This window comes from Cibotium barometz, chromosome 5, assembly GCF_041138505.1.
Source record: "Cibotium barometz isolate CiBa-2024 chromosome 5, ASM4113850v1, whole genome shotgun sequence".
NCBI lineage: Eukaryota > Viridiplantae > Streptophyta > Polypodiopsida > Cyatheales > Cibotiaceae > Cibotium > Cibotium barometz.
This window is the reverse complement of record NC_141050.1, coordinates 61,506,407-61,520,710: the sequence shown is the minus strand read 5'-3', so window position 1 is coordinate 61,520,710 and position 14,304 is coordinate 61,506,407. Positions and strand designations below refer to the sequence as shown.

The window sequence follows — 14,304 nt, the reverse complement described above, 5'->3', positions numbered from 1 at the left end:
CAAGGTGGTTCCAAACGTTATGTATTGTACGGATCCGTACGTACTGTACGTTGTTTGGTACGGGAAAAAATTTTAAGGTACGTAAAAATACGTACCATTGGTAAAAATACATAAAATCTCAGAAATTTCAGCCACCTACATAAAATTTCAGTCCATATCCACATTGACATATAATTTTATAAAACTTTCGAAATAGAGACACAACAAGGTCAAAAACCTACTAATTCAAAAGTGAGAAATTAGAATCACCAAGTCGTCAATCATACTTAAGTTAATCGTACTTAATACTTAATACTTATTACTTAAGACAAGTCACATTGTCACAAGTGAGTCGTGACAACTCACAATTCACATCAAAAAATGATGAAATTTGAAAATGAGTCTATGAATAATGACAAAATTGTGCCATGTCCATACAACACCAAATCAAAACTAAGGTAATCCAAATCAAAACTCATCATCCGATGAGGATGATGACCCTGGAGAATCAAGCATATAACCCTCCGTGATGACATTGCCCTCGTCATCATACTCAAGCCCTGTCATCATGGGCACAGGTGGGTGGGCTGCCTCAGATGTCCTTGTCCCTGCCTCTGCATCATCCTGCTAGGTAGTGTGAATGAGGCGAACGGCCTCATTCGCACGTGCTCGAGAGTCTGAATAGGCAGCTTCCCTCTCCGGGCGCCTCTCCGGCCAGAACTCTCTGCATCTGCAGGTCCCTCATGTAGCTGAATTTTATAAGCTCGGGCTCTCGATCTCGTCACCCGCCTGTCTACACTCTCCAGCTCTCTATGCAGGAGGCAAAGAATCTCGTCCTGCTCATCTCTCAACCGTTGCTCTGCCTCATCAATGGTGGTAGGATCTGGGACCAGCTTGACCTGTGTTGGATCCACCTATTCAACGTAAAACCAAAGAGAACGTGGAGTGTCAACGACTCAACTTTTTGTATACTATAGTTACTAGTATGAAAGCTATGTAAATGGGAGGCCAATCCCCATAAGAGAATGAATAGGATAAACTCACCTGTTTTGGGGTGCCCAAAGCATGATAAGCTCGTAATGTTGGCCCTACAATAGACCAGTCTCTCTAGTTGAGAGGTGCTCAAACGATTGCGTATCTTTGTATGTATGAGCGAGTAAGCGCTCCAGTTGCGCTCACAAGCACCTGCTGAACAATCTTGCACTCCAATTCAAAAAAAGTGCTTCATTCATGTGAGCTCGGCAATTCCCAACAAGCTTCACAAGACTAGTTCAAATGGCATAGTCCATACATGATATACATACCTGAGATAGCACTCGCAGAGCTATATCTGTAAGCTGTGGAAGACCCTGTCTTCCATAGCTTTGCCACCAAGTAAGAGGAAGCTTGGTGGCCTCTGGTCTAAGAGCAACAGCTCTAGCAAATGAGGGTCCCAAGTTGTTGACCCAGTTGCAGAGCTCCGCATCAATCTCCAATTGCTGCTCCACATCATACATACTATTAATGTACCTATCTCGTAAGGTGAGCAGCTCCCTATCATGAAAGAGAAGTGGCGTCTTGTAGAAAGGATGGAGGAATGCAGCCATCCCATGAATGGGGCGACTCATATACCCCCATCGATAATCCACAATAGCCAATATATCATCTCGGCTGCAAGAGTAAAATAAACAGAGAAGTAGAGCAATTAGTAAGTCAAGACTCAAGAATCAAGATTCTGTAATCGGCCATCAAGAATCAAGATTTTACTTACCAATTCTGTGTCAAGGACGTACAAGCTGCAATATGACTCTTCATCTGCATGAAGAGGTGGTACACTAAGCCCAAAGTGGAGCCCTCCATGTCTGTGACTCGCAGAAGTACAAATACTGGCTGCAAAGCCACTAAGAGAGTTTGCACATCCGTCCAGAGAGTCTCATCCAGTATCCGTCTCTGTATATATTTGGTGGGCTCTGTCTGTGAATGATACATATCTCTCCACTTTGGATCCACAACTGTCTGTAATAGTGGATCTCTCAATTTGAAAAGCCTGTGTAGCACCAAATACATATAGGCAAATCTTGTCTTGGATGGCCGCACCATATCTAGGTTGCTGTGGCTCCTAAAGATAGCCAATGCCTGCTGCTTCTTTCTGAAGAATGTAGTGATCTTCGTGGCATCAGAAACTGTGGGTTGCACCCAACTCAGCTTGCCTATGTCCTCCATAAGCAAATCAAGGCAATGGGCTGCACATGGAGTCCACACAATGCGAGGAAACTCCGCCTCCACCATGTCTCCCATTGCCTTGCAATTAGCAGCATTGTCTGTTACAACCTGCACCACATTCTGTGGACCAACCTCAACAATTGCCTGGCGAATATGCTCATAGATACTCTCAGCAGTGATGCATTCGCCTGCCTTCCCAGCATCCACAGCGTGTAAGAAATACGTACCAAGACATGAAGAGACAAGAATATTGATGATGTGTCATCGCCGTGTGTCACTCCAGCCATCCGAAATGATAGTGCAACCAAATTGTTGCCAACCTGCTTTCACTGGCACCAATGCCTTGTCTATCAAGGCCTTTTGCTCATCAAGCATCGTGGTGCGCATCTTTTTGTACTCAAGCCCTGACCATGACTCCTTGTGTCCAACCTGGGCTATAGCTCTGACCATCCTCTTCCATTGGTTAGTCCTCAAAACATTGAAGGAGATATTGCACTCTATGAGAGTGCGAGCAATCTCCATCTCAGCCACCTTTTGCCTTTCTTTGATCCAAGACTGTGCATGCACACGAGAAGGCAAGGTGGTTTGCCTTTCCGTATGTGTATCACCCTCATTCTCATCTTGCATGACAAAAGGCCTCTTTCTGGCAGACGATGCCTGCTCAGAAGAGGCAGGCTGAGATTCGTCAACCTGCGTGGATGGACCGGCCAAGTCCCCAAGAAGAGCATCATGAAGCGCATCCTATGTCTCTTGTGTGCCTCTTCCTCTTCCAGCTGCCCCCATTGCAGGGAAATTTTCAGCAATCAACTGATCTCTCAATGCTTCTGGCACTCTCTTGCACCCTGCACAATTGTTGGTGGTGCCAATGCCTGTGACGTGCTTGATGACACGAGTAATTGTACTCGTGAGGGTGAAATTGCAGTACTTGCACTGCCATTGTCGAGTGCCACTACCTGCCTGCCCTGGAGTAGTCACAATGCGAATGACGTTTGTGTGCTCCTTCCAGTATGGATTCTCTCGTTTCGGCATGATTGCTCTGACAAATTCAATGCACAATGCCATACAATTTCAATCAGGATTCAGCAATCATGCAATGCATAATATTTAACGTAAAACTCAGGTGAGAGTGAGAGTGAGAGTGAGAGTGAGAGTGAGAGGGAGAGAGAGGGAGAGGGAGAGAGAGACTGAGAGCTAAGTGCATGGTCCACAGATGGTGGCCTAAGGCTCTGAGAGAGAGAGAGAGAGAGAGAGAGGGAGAGAGAGAGAGAGAGAGAGAGAGTTATGTTGCTGCCTTGGGGGCTGAGCAAGGGTGGGTGGGTGGGGAAAGAAGATGGCGAAGCAAAGGGAAGGCCTGGAGAGAGAGAGAGAGAGACTATACCGGAGGGTGTGCGCTGGCGGGCTGTACTGGGTGGGGAAAGGGGGCAACACCATGAGCACACAGAAGATGGCGAAGCAAAGGGAAGGCCTGGAGAGAGAGAGAGAGAGAGAGAGAGAGAGAGAGAGACTGTACCGGAGGGTGTGCGCTGGCGGGCTGTACGGAGTGACGAGTCCAGGTGCTATCGTTGGCGGCAGTACGGAGTCCAACGCGCTATCGGCGAAACCCAAAAGAATGCGAAACCCCCCAAAAAAAAAACGTTTATCTCGCAGGCGAACAACGAAAATCCCCCAAAAAAGAAAAAAAAACGTACGGATCGATCCGTACGTACGGATCCCCGTACCGTACGGATGTACGGTACGGACTGAATCCGTACGTACGTTTTGATCCAACCTTGGGACTTGATTGATTGACTGACTGACTCTCTAAGGCTGAGGAATGACCTACGTAGCTCGTGCCTGTCATATCTTGGACTGAGGATTACAATGTGGTCACGACGTACGACAAATATCAAATCCTAAAGGGTTCTACTACTGTACAGTGTTGCAGTGATGATGAGCCATCTTGTCACCATGCACTACAGTGCAGAGTGCATGTGACACCTCCCTCCCAAAACTTCAAACAGTTGTTCGTAACAGAAAAGCATCCAAGTACGTCTGAAGCAAGTGGGACGAATCTTTAAAGAACTCTTCATCTACCCAGTTTGCATCAATGGGAAGATAGTTCTTGAACTTCACAAGGTAATGCCTGACAACTTTGCCTGCAACAAGCTTGTGTTCCTTTGGTTGCAAAATCTCTTCAAGCTCATCCAGTCCTGATAGATCCTCAATGACCGGTTCACTAGGCTCCGGCCCTACATACTTGTGAAGGAGACTCTCAAGAAAAGCATTGTGTATATGCCAATGACTAGGCAATGGTAGCTTGAAAGCCACTTCATTGATATTCTCGATGACTCGAAAGGGCCCATAGTACCTGACTGCAAGCTTAGGGTATACACCCTCTTTGCCAGGCCTCTTTGGAGGTCTTGCGTTCTTGAATTTCAACAATACCCAATCATTCTCTTTGTCATCAACTTGCCTGCTCACCGCTAGCGTTTTTATGTTTGTCTTGTGACCTTGCAATGGCTGTCCGCACTTGAGCAAAGGCAATATCCAAGTCTCTTACATACTCATCAGTTGCAAATGTCTCATCCTTTGTGCGAAGGATGGGTGGCAAAACCACCTTACCATAAACAATCTCAAACGGGGCCTTTCCCGTTGATGCATGCACCGTGTTGTTGGGTGCAAATTCCACAAGCGGTAAGTACTTCTCCCAAGAAAAACTTTTTGATCCGCCACAACACATTTCAAGAGATCCAACATGACTGAATTTGCAGCCTCACTTGGCCCATCCGTTTTAAGGGTGATAAGTTGATGAGAAGTCTAATTTGGTGCCCATATTATCAAAATAAGGCTTGCCAAAAGAGACTTGTAGTCTTGGGATCTCTATCCTGTACAATGGACTTCAGCATTCCATGATGCCTTTCTCTTGGTAACTAGTAGAAGGATCTTTTTCCCGGGGGGGGGGGGGGGGGGGTGAGAAGGAGATAGAAGGGCGGAAAAGGACAACGGCTGGGAAAACACACAGGAGGGAGGAAGGTGGGATAGCGAAGGAGGGAGGAAGACGGGGGGGAGGGGGGGAATGGATGCGCAACAAGGGGCTTAGGCAGAGGGCGGCTCAAGTCCGGGAGGAAGCGTGAGGACGTGCAGGGGGTCGGGTGGGGGGGTTCGCTTGTGGGGGGAGCTCTAGCTCACCTCAGATGGGCTAGTTGCACTATGCATAACTAGCTGATGGGGTCGGCACTGCAATTGGAAAAATCTGTTGGGTATTCGGTGCTTCATGTGTGTGTATCCATCATCTTTGTGTTCCCCTCTTTGTGTACCCACTTGCATCTGTGTGTGAACAACCCCTAAAAGGATTGTGTGTGTGAGTAATCTTATTCATGTGTATGTGAGTGTGAACACCTCCTTAAATTTGGATACAATAAGTTGCGACATGTCATTAGTTTTGTGTGTGACACATGTGTCCTATGTATGTGTCAAAAGATAAGGCTACTAACTGGCCTAAAAAAACCATTGTACTATGTAAAGTTCTACACATTTATACAAGCATCACATTGTACCGTGCAATTATTTGTTTCTCTCTTGCACTATCGGGGTGAAAGAGGGCTGTCCCTTATCTCCCACTCTATTTGGGCTCTACATTGATGAGGTGTCTGACTACATAGACAGACATGGAGGTCCAAGAGCACTTTTGGTAGGAGTTTTGATACCCATTCTATTGTATGTGGATGACATTGTCCTCTTTTCTGACTCACCAGAGGGGCTGTAGAGACACTTGGATGCATTACAGGCCTTTTGTGAGGATCGGGACGTCACTGTAAACCTTGGGAAGACCAAGGTTATGATCTTTAACACCTCCTCGAAGTGGATACGAAGATTTGCACAACAGTTACCTCGAAGCCAATGGAGCTTGTGACCTCTATGTATACCTTGGGATCACTTTTACTGGGCCGTGTTTCAATATGCAGATGGCAGCCGAAACCAGATTGATGCGCGGGTATGCAGCCTTGGGCTCACTTGAGAGGCAGTGCTCACATATTCAGTTTCAGGAGCCGAGGACAAAGCTCTAGCTATTTGACACAGTAGTCACACCCTTACTACTATATGGAGCTCCCATCTAGGGTCCTAGCTCTCAGCTGCACAGAGCTGCACAGGGTCATCGAGAAGGACATCGTGAGACCGGATACTGGACTTGGCACCCACTTGTCCAGCAACTTGGGACGAAGATGGCCTTTTATATAGGAACCATTTTCTTTGCCTGACAGAGGACGGCTTCATCACACGCCCGCATACATGGACACACATCTGTCATTTGGGGTGCGATGTGCAATGGACTGATCCGCACCTCATCCCATCAGTTGAGAAGTGGAGACATCCAAATATGGGCCGAGGGCAGCTGCACCAGAGGACATGGTATGTCAACTTTGTCACACAGAGGCTGAGACAGATGCCCACTATGTATGCAGATGCCCAGTATACTATGAGATTAGGGGGAGGTTCCACTGTCTCTTCCGAGATGGATTTGGACCACTTTCCAGGATCATGGATTTCCTAGACCAGAGATGCTTGGGACTTTTCCTCCTGGAGCTTCGCAGACACGAGGAGTCCCGTTTGTGGCTTAGACCAGCGGTACCCTTGAGAGGACCAGTATAGAGAGCTCTCACCGACTTCTTCTAGACTAGAGTGACGAGGGCAGATTCACCCACTACACGCGACCATCATGATGCGGGAGCTCGGCCGAGAGGAGTGACACTAGACAGAGCCATTGAGCTATGCAGAGCCCGACACCCTCGACCTTGTGGTCCCCGACCACGCCCATGTCACTACAGGAGGATAAGAGCCATCATCTCCCACCGCCACAGGACTTTCTCCTGGCAGCCTAGCTTTACTACATTGGGTGCCATGTTGCAGCGTCCTATGCAGGATATTTTAGGGTGATATGAGAACTGCACACTTTTTGTTTTGGAATCAGATCTGACACTTCAGCTCTTATTACTTTCTTTGATTTTTATTTTTAGTACCCATGATGATGTATTTCATGGACATGATGTAACCTTTTGGTCTCATAAGTCATTTTGGCCTTCTGTAGACGTTAATACAAATTTCTTTCTATCTTTCTTTCTCTCTCATGGGTTGTCCAAAACCCTAACCTAGGCCCTATATCTTCAATTGGTATCAGAGTGAGTCAAGTTTCTGTTCGCTACTGTGGCCACCGCCCATCAATGCTGTGAGCTGCCAACTCCTTCCTGCTGTGAGCCATCACCTACAGGTTCCGCTTGTCTGCTGCTGCTGTATGCCGGCCCAGAACCAGTTCAGCGTTGCCACCATAACAGCACCGCCAGCGCTGTCCTGCCCCACCTGTGCGCCGCTCTGTGTGGCCTGCCAAGCGTGCCTGCTTAAGCTGCCCACCATCTCGCCTATTGCTGCTCTCCTTCAGTTGCTATCTCTGTCATGCGGGTTGCCGCTCCTACAGCTGCATCTCTTTGCCTGTGGCAAACCTGTGCCTCCTCTTCCTTTGCCCCGCTGCCTCACATCTCTTCCATGACTTGTGAGCACTGCCTTGGACTTCTGCGGCAACAGCAACTTCTCACCGTGAGAAGCTGTATTCTTTGTGCCTAGTTCTCAGCCACATCATCAATGTCACCATTGTCGGAACCTGTAGATTCAGAAAATTTAGTGCCTTTTCAAATTTGGGCCTTCTTCAAATCATTTTGACATACAAGAAAAAGATACCACACTTTTTGTATGGAAATAACATGCAAAGAGAACACTGTAGCATTCAATTAATTTGGGGGTTTCAGCCAAACTGATTCATTAACATCAAATTGAAGCGTCTGCAAGCACTACTGATGTTTTGGACAAAATTAACTAATTAAAGTGTCATATGACCACATTGAGAGTCTTCCGGGTTCTTTGCCTTGGCAACTAACACTACTTTCTCCGTTTTGGACTTACACAATAGCAAAATAAGTTTCAAATTGATGAATCCAAGAATAAAGTGCGGTGGGATAAAGCTTACCATCATATTTATTGAAAATCACCCTAGATAGCACAGGCGGAAGCATAAACAATAAAAATATGAGAGTGCAAAGGAGATTGAGAGAGTTGGACAAGATCACCTTTTATAACAGTAGTAAAGCTTTATAGTGGCAATGGCCAGTAACTAAGTGTTGAACTATTTTCAAGGGAAGTGGATGAATGAGTGAATAATGGGGAACTCCTTATATAGTGCAGTAGGAAAACATGCCGATTGGCCCTGGATAAACAAATAGGAGAAAATCCAGTAAAATCCCATATAAATAGGAAAGCCCCAAAACTCTGAGATGCACAATTCTAACACCCCCTTTGCAGCTCAGTGTGTGCAAGAGTCGGGATAAGTCGATGAAGATGCAACCATGATCCTCCAGCACCGCGAATAGTGGAATCACCTCGGAGAGAGCACCCACCAACCTGTTTCCTCCAAACAAGATGCCACCACGAATAGCAAGGAACTTTGCTTATTGGCTACGAATTCCTACACAAGTGTGCATTGAACTCCAAAAATAGATGATGAGCTGCTGGACACACCGCGCCCATAATCCCCATAGTGGACGGAACACATCACATCCCAAAAGCCTCGAACAATGAACTTGGAACAGATCCAGTTCATAATCTTTGCTGTACCAAAGATAACCAAGTCTTGCTAGATGCCTAATGCTTGGAACTCCGAATCACGGTCCCCATGCACGAGTAGGTGGAGCTATAATTAGCCCCCTCTCCCGCCTACAAGCCTCTTCTGGCTGGAAGCACATGGGGGGAAACTTCATGTTTATTAGACAAGCACACCATCTGGGGTCTCTTGAGCTGGAAGCGCCTTGAGAGTCCTAGAAGTGGTGCTAGAATCTGTATCACTATCCTCTGTCGTGTCTTTGCCTTTTCTCTGAGATGAAGCCTTGCCCTTGCTCTTGGCCTTCTTCTTGGACAAACAATCCTTGGACGCATGTCCTCTTTTCCCGCAAGAGAAGTAGCAACTCCGACCCTTCTTTTGAACCGAGGAGAGTGCCTGGTCAGAACTGTTGACTGACACCTTCAATTTACCCTGTGAGATGAGAACGGACGACTCCTCCAAAAGTAGGGAGCTAAGATCATGAAAATCCAACTGAGTGGATGTGACTTTTTTTTTTCCCGAGAAAAGATCCTTTCATTAGTTATATAAAAAACGCCCGTAGGGCTACAAAAAATCTCTCCTGCTCATAAGAGAAGAGGAGCAGTGAATACAGCATGGCAGCCCGGGAGACTCTCCCTAGGTGCTGCAAAATACAAGCATCAGCACAATGGACTGAGAGGCTAAATCATACAATAGGGGGGGGGGGGGGGGAGAGCCAAACAGGTGGCCTGTAGTGCCAACGGGGGGATCCCGTGTGTAAGGTGTAGAAGGGGCCACAGCGCCAAGTGGTGTGAAAGGCCTGGCGCCGCAAGATCACCTCATCCGAGTCTCCCCGGATGTGGTCGTACTGTCCTCGCAGGGTGTGGATCAGCTCCTGCCAAATCCCCCGTACAGTCTCTGCTGGTGGCTCCAATCTCCCCTCAAAGGCCGTGAAGCACCGGGCCCTCCAGGTGAACCAGATGGTGAGGCTGCTGAGGAGCTCCCATCGTAAATCCCTCTCCTGTGTCCAGCTGGCGGACGAAAAATCCGGTGCCGGAACCAGGCGAGGCTGGCCCCTAATAAATCTGATGGCCTGACTGCCCTGCTCCATCTCATAGCCCATCGCAGGCCCTGACGAGGTCGACCAAGCAGCGGCACCCCACGTAAACATACCCTCTGGAGAGAGGGGAGCCAGAATACGTAGCATCCGCAGCCAAATCTGCTGCGCCTGAGGGCAATCCCAAAGGCAATGTCTCTGTGTCTCCATAGGGTGGCCGCATTGGACGCAGGCCGCCGGAAGACCGCTGTAAACAAGCCAAGTGCCAACTGCTGAGCCCCTGTGGGCGACCAGCCACTGAAAAGTCGAGATCCTGCGGGCCTGTCGACTAGCCCAGAGCCGAGCCCAAAAATCCTGCAGGAACTCCTGTGAGAGTCCCTGTAGCCGCCAATGCCGCAGAGCTTTTCAGAGAGCTTGATCTATCTTATCCCCAAAGCTGCAGCGTGAAGAAAAGAGCTAAGATCGGTGAGTCCCTGGGCACACTGGCCCGCTGCATCCTGGTCAGAGCACTGACTATCATGCTAGATCCTCTCAATGTCCTCAGCGAGACTGGGATCTGTAAGTACCCTCTCTGGGATCCTCAACAGCAAGCTGGGCTCCCGTGTCCCCTCCTCCAATGTCAATATAACTGGCGCATGATCTGAAAATGAGGTGCCAGCGAGAATGCCGACGGAGCCCCCTCGCTCCCCTAACTAGTCGCCCACATAAAAGCGATCAATCCGTGATAGATTAGTCCCTCCCTGCCGACGATCCGACCGAGAGAAACTAAGACTGTCCTGAGACCGGGAGAAAGCCCCATGCTGCCATGCATCAGTGATCCTCAGTGACATGCAAAACCGGTCCCAAGCTGCAAGCTCCGTGCCGTGCACTGTAACATGACTGCCTCCCACCCTATCTGCCGGGTCCTCAAGCATGTTGAAGTCTCCCCCGACACACCAATGTGTGGCCTCTGGCAATGCATCCGTAACTTGGGTCCAGAACTTTGCTCTGGCACTAGCATGATTGGGCGCATAGACGTTGAGCACACCCAATAGCTCATCATGCATCCTCAGAATGACATACTGTGCTCTACCAGGCACAATGATCCCTCGATCCACAATGGCCTGCCGCCATACATCTGCAATGACCATGCATACTCCTCCCTGTCCACCCAAAGGACCAAACCCTGCAGACCAAAAAGTGTCCCATCTACCAGGCATCACCGAACCATATCTCCGGATTCTGCTCTCACCCAAGTGGTGCTCCTGCATCATCAAAATATCAATGCTGCCACCAACCAGGCATGTCTGAAGCTCCTGCCTCAAGCAACCTTGATAGCGTATAAAGTGTGCTCCGCCAAGGCCCTGTACATTCCATGAGATGATCCTCATGGATGGCCTACTGAGGTGGGATGCTGTCTCAGCCGTACGGCGGGCCTTCGCAAGCGGCTTGGATGGAGAGTAGTCCCCATCCGAGCGGCTGCGAATCTACCCACCCGGTGTACTGCAAGAATCCCGGATCAGGCGCCAGTGGCTGTGGCCCATGGCGACTGCCTCCCGCTCTGACAGAGCAACCTCGTGTATACACACATATCCCAGGTCGCGTGCTAAGTCTGCCACTATGTGCACGACCAAATGCCGAATCCCTGAGGTATCCACACTCTTGGGATCCAAGAAAAAATGAGCCAACTCCCAAAGTCGGCCTATCACATTTGTCACCTCCAGATCGCTCATGTGGTGAGAAAACTCAACTGCCTGAGTCTTCAAAGTGCTGAGAGCGAGCTCTAGAGTCCACTCCCGGTCACAAGGGCCACATGGAGGGAACGAGAAGGCCACCGCTGAGTCTAGTGCCTCCTCCCCGCGGGCCAGAGGTATCACTACATGAACTCGGATGGGTACTGGCTCATGGGGGCCCTCTGCTCCAAAAAGCCATGTGAAGGTATAATCAAAAGCCTCCGAGCGCTGTCTAATGCCAAGGCGACTCAGCCGACTGCGGATAGATGAAATCCGTGAAGCCCTAATCGGCATAGGTCTCCTCTGTGATGCTCAAGCGAGGTCAGTGCTCAGCGCTCTCCGGACTGCAGGTGAACGCCAGGGAACTGCTAGGGCCTCCCGGGAAGGTGAGGCGGGTGGAGGGGGAGGCGAGGGGGGTGGAGAGGGAGCTGCTGCCGAAAACCGGAGCAGAGACCGGAGGAGGCGATGGTGGAAGCGAGGCGGTGGGAGGGGACGTGGGTGGGGGGGTGAAGGAGGGGAGCTGGCATCTCCTGGTCCTCAGTCGTCGCCGCGGGGTCTCCTCCTGGAGGGAAGAAAAGCTGTTCCTCACGGGAACCCAGTGAGGCTGAGACTGTGGCTGTTGCTGCAGCGGTCTCTGGGCGTGTGGCTGTGGCTGTCTCCCTCGGCAGCGCCCCTGTCCAGGCTGCCACTCCGAGGTCTCTGTGGCCTGAGCAGGCGTCCCGGAGGAATCCTGCCGAGCCGAATCTGTGGGCGGGCCATCGGTAGCCTGTTGCTGTGGTGTGGGTCGGGGTCTCCTGCGAGGGCAGGCCTTGGCCAGATGACCGACTTGCCTGCAAATGAAGCACTGATTCGGGAGCCCCGAGAACTCCACTCTCTGATCTATCCATCCCCCCCCCATCCTAGGTAGCTGAATGACCTTAGGAAGGGAGGAGATGTCAGACACAACCACTCTGACCGAAGGTAGCCCAGCTGCTCTGGCCACCACTGAAGCTGCTGAGGGGCCAGTCTCTAGTACCGAGCCCACCAGTGCTCCGAGCCTGGAGAGGAGCGGGAGATACTCCTGGCGGAGTCCAGGGAAGCAAACAGTAACATGGAAGAGGCGCTCTCCCTGCTCCGCCGCCGCTGGGTCAAATCCATGCTGCCAAGGTCTGAAGAAAGCCCGAGCACCCCTGATGTCAAGGGGACTCATGGCAAGGACCTTGGCAACGCTCTGGGCGGCCTCGAACTCGATCTGATAATGTCCCCGGCCCAGAAGCTGTACATCCAGGATCTTGCCCACATCTGCAAGAAGGCGGGCCTGAAGAAGATCCGTGATCTCCCCTCTGCTGGGGCGAGTGCCGACTATACGGCAGATGGTGGAATGAGCCTGGAGGCGTTCCACCTCTGCGGTGAGGCTCGCTTCCTCTTCTGGCGAAAGAGAAAGCCTGATGGGGGTGTCCTCAGGGGCGGGCGAGGGGCTGCGGAAGAGTCCCTCCGAGGCGGGGCGGGAGGAGCCTCCATCAGAGTCTGAAGCTGCGGCGAAGGCGAGGCGAAGGCGGGATCCTGCTGGAACCGAGATGCACACAGAGGCGGAATACGGAGCAAAAAAGGAAAACAAAACCCCCAGGGGGCGGAAGCAGGAAAAAGGAGGGAGGGGGGGCGGGGGAGCAGGCGAAGGGGAAAACCTTAAAAAAAAGGGAGGGGGGAGGGCGGGGGGGGGGGGGGGGCAGCGCGCAATAGGGAGGAAAGGAAAGCGAACTGGCGAAGGGGGGGGGATGAGGCGCTGCAGAGGGGAGGAAGGCATGAAGACAAGGGGGGGAGGCGCAAGGAGAGGAAGGCGGCGAGCAGAGCAAGGCGGTGGCAGCGAAGGCAGGCGGAAGGGGGGGGGGCGCAGCAGCGAATGTAGGCCGGGGGGGGGGGGGGGGGGGGGGGGGGGGGGGGCTAAAAGAAAAAGGCGGCGGGCCAATGCAGGGAAGGCGGGGGGGCAAGGAGCGAGGGGAAGGCGAAGGGGCGAGCAGGTAGGGAGGGCGACGGGTGCTGTGCAGCAACGCGAGCAGGGAGAGGGGGCGGGAGCTTCCTGAGTGGATGTGACTTGGCACCACAAAGATCGAGAAATCACATCATAGTCAAGCTTGGTGAGGATAAGAGCAGCCAGCTGAGAAGAGGACAAAGCAGCACCCATAGCTAGTAATTGGTTATGGATAACCTTGGTCTTCACGAGAAAAGACTGCATGGAATTGCCTTCAGGAAATAACAAGCCGTAGAGCTGCCCATCCTCCAATTTTGACCATACCTGATGAGGACTGGTGAGAGTTTGCACTGCCGGTGAGACCTCCTCGGTGATGGTCCGCACAAGCACAGAATGCGCCTTTGAGTCCCGATTCTCCCAGTCTTGTAATTCCATAGCAAATTCATCCTCCTAATCCTGAGTCCACCGCCTAGAGTTTTGAGGACGCTCCGGCTTCCTTTCAGTGGCTTGAACAATGTCCCACAAACCCTTGTGGATGAACCAGATCCGCATCTGAAGCTTCCAATGAGCATAGTTGGGTCCTTTTAACTTGTCATCCTTGTTCGTACAGGGGGGGAGCCATATCCACAGTAGCAAAGAACAAATCTCAGCTCTCAGGCACTTCTCTCAAGTGCTTTCCAACGAAGCGAGGCGCCAGGAACAATCAGCCCCCTCTCAAACCGTAGAGAGGAGGCGGGATAGCAGCAAAACAGTCCAAGATCCACCAGGAACCTCCTACCGGAAGGGCAGGGACTCGTGGAGGAAG

At 50.8% G+C, this 14,304-nt stretch overlaps 1 protein-coding gene and 1 pseudogene across 1 annotated transcript in view; one reads left to right on the top strand and one right to left on the bottom strand.

Moving 5' to 3' along the window:
• Positions 1-14,304, top strand: part of LOC147638732 (uncharacterized) — a 94,487-nt gene that overhangs the window by 76,050 nt on the left and 4,133 nt on the right. The gene's annotated exons all lie outside the window — the stretch shown is intronic.
• On the bottom strand, positions 1,072-3,210 carry LOC147638733 (uncharacterized; annotated as a pseudogene).